This window comes from Zosterops lateralis (assembly GCF_965231275.1).
Source record: "Zosterops lateralis genome assembly, chromosome: 17".
Lineage (NCBI taxonomy): Eukaryota > Metazoa > Chordata > Aves > Passeriformes > Zosteropidae > Zosterops > Zosterops lateralis.
In genome coordinates this window covers 7,313,403-7,316,627 of record NC_139777.1, presented here as the reverse complement: position 1 = coordinate 7,316,627, position 3,225 = coordinate 7,313,403, and positions in this window count along the sequence as shown.

The window sequence follows — 3,225 nt, the reverse complement described above, 5'->3', positions numbered from 1 at the left end:
TTCCTCCCTCCCAAACCGTGGGTGCCAGAAATGGTGCAGCATTCCAATGTGCTGTGGACAAAGACAGTGTCACTCCCCTGCCTTCCCTATATATTCTGTATTTTATACAGTAAATGATTAGTAAATGGTCCAGTTCACCACAGTATTACCCTGAGAGGTCACACTGAAATAGTAACAACTGAATTTTTTTTTTTTAGGTACTTTTTGCCATGCTAGCCCCATCCCTGCATTCTTTATTTACATTTCCTCGCATTTTATGATATTAAAAATGCAATTTCCTAGACTGGGATGACTTATCGGGGACACCAGATGATTTTGTAACCAGTTGTGAATTATCTTCTCATTTGTTAGGCTACAAAATTTACTGATAAATATCTTGCATCATCTAGACGATAGAGATACCAAACTAGATCAGAGAAAGAACCCATCTCTAGAAAACTGTCAGGATCCCTGATGTCTGTTCTTTAAGCTGCTACCTCTCAGAGAAAAGACATTTAATCCATCTAAGGTGTTCTTTATGCATTCCAAATAATGTATATTCCAGCACTCAAAGAACAAACCCTTTAAACAAATGTCAGGACTATTTTAGTTTTTGAAACGAACTTAGGACAATTCTACAAGCCTTTCATTAAGCTGTTTGTATTTTAGCTTTCTGCAAAAGAGGTTCTGCCCTGACAGTACAACTCTGTTAAAGTGGATACAGAATCAGAGCCTGCTTGGGATCACTGCATTCAAGTTGACAAACAATGGGGGCTATACACTGATCCCCTAGGACAGGGTCTAGAAGGGGCAACAATAACCAGGCTGGTTTAGACAGAACAAAAGGTAGACACGAGAACAAAAGGAAAGGTCAGAATGGCCACCAAATCCAGTATTCACAAATTCTTGCAGTGGACTAATTTTGTGCAGCCTCCTAAAGGGCTTTTTAAATGACTCTGAATTTACTCTTACTTCCCATATGTATTAAAAACAGAAAAAATATCAGTAAAAACCTCCATTAAGTTTTAAGCCTATGGACACTTTCTTTTTCCCATAGACAAGACTGCTGCTGAAGGTATGCAGATTATCATCTGAAGATTTTAAATGGGTATCAAGCATAGAAGCTAAACAATGTTTGGTCACAGTGATGAGTCTATACTTTGAGACTCAAATAGAGTGCCAGAAAGAACAATACATTACATTTAATGTGCATGCATTTTACCAATTTCAATGTAACAAGAGATTTGTATAATTTGTCTGTTTAGTCATCAGATAACTGCTTTAAATAACAACTCTGTACCTGAAAGCATAAATACATTCTGGGTTTATATGTCTCAAGGTAATAACTGCAATCTATTATTGTGTTTCAGAAGGAGTAGTACAAAGAATGATGATCATACACTCACCCAGTAATTTTCATCAGTAGATCTCAAGAGACCTTGCAAAGGTCAATGTGATCATCCCATTGTTGATGATGGAGAAGGAAAGCATTGAGATGAACTTGCTCAATGTCATATGCCAGAGCAGTGCTAAAGCTGACAATTGGCTTCAGGTTTTCTGTATCCAGGATGAAAGGTTTTGCCTCACAAGCCACCTAACACATCCATATAACCCTGGGAATTCTTTCAATTGCTGTTTCACATCTTATATATATTGTGTTTATCAGTTAGAACCTGGAAGAGCACTCCAGGCTTTTATGGTGCTTCCTTACAGGCTTCACTATAAAACATTTTGTAATTTACAGGCTCCACTGGAACCCTCTATTGCCACCCATGAAAAAAAGTCAGAAATAAAGTTTGAGATTTTGTTTGAAAAATGAAATATTAGTATTTCAGTAGGACAAAAAGGTGACACAGATCCAATCCCAACCCAAATCTGTAGATCTAGGTAAAATTACTAAATACTTGGTTATCAGTTCTGATCATGCTGTGCTAATAACTGAAAGCAAATTTGACGTTGTCACTTGTGTTTTCCTCAGTCCTCAGGAAAGCTGTCCTGGCTGGAATTCATGCCATTGCAAGCTCAGAGCTCAGTGACTTTGGGGCCTTCTCGATAGCAGTCTCTGCTGAAGGTGGTCGGGGGAGGAGCATCCCACACAGTGCCCTTGTTCTGAGGGCTCAGGAGCTACATCCCAACCCACTGAGATTGTCAACAGCCTGGCCGTATCTGTCCTCACAGGTGTGAGTGCTGTGAGGCTCAGATCAGGCATGTAATGCTGTTATTTCACGCCTTCACAGATCATACCATCAGCAAGGTGAGAAGAGACCTTTAAGATCATGAATTCTGACTTAATTACCACTGTAACTTCTATAAACCACTAAACCACATTACCAAATCTTAAACACCTCCAAGGACGGCGGCTCTGCCACCTCCCTGGTCAATCTGTTCCAATGCCTGACCACCCTAACAGTGAAAAAAAAAAAAATGTTCTACTACCCCAATTTCTTGTCTCAGCTTGAAACCAGGTGTGCCGGCAGCAGGCTGAGGCAGCTAAGAAGCAGCTCATGCACTATGAGATGACTCCCCGGTGCTCTGGGGGATGCCGGGCGGTGTCACACCGGCCCTTCGCACACACCCCCGGGGGCACAGGGCCGGCAGGGCCCGCGGGACACGGCCCCGGGCTGGGGCACAGGGCAGGTGTCGGTGCCCCCGGGACACGGCCCCGGGCTGGGGCACAGGGCGGGTGTCGGTGCCCAAGAGACACGGCCCCGGGCTGGGGCACAGGGCGGGTGTCGGTGCCCGCGGGACACGGCCCCGGGCTGGGGCACAGGGCGGGTGTCGGTTCCCCCAGGACACGGCCCCGGGCGGGGCACGGCCCCAGGTGGGAATACGGGGAAGGTGTCGGTGCCCGAGGGACACAGGCCGGGGCACAGGGCAGGTGTCGGTTCCCCCAGGACACGGCCCCGGGCGGGGACACGGAGAAGGTGTCGGTGCCGGTGCCGGCGGGACACGACCCCGGGCGGGGATACGGAGAAGGTGTAGGTGCCCGAGGGACACAGGCCGGGGCACGGGGCAGGTGACGGTTCCCCCGCGACACGGCCCGGCCCGGCACATAGGGCAGGTGTCGGTTCCCCCGGGACACGGCCCGGCACACGGGGCAGGTGTGGACACGCCCCGGCCCAGGCCCCGGGGCAGGTGTCGGTTCCCCCGGGGCAGGTGTCGGTTCCCCCGGGCCAGGTGTCGGTGGCGGCGGCCCCGGCGGGAGGAGCTCGGGCCCGGCCCCCGGCGGGGCGGTGCTGCTGGGCC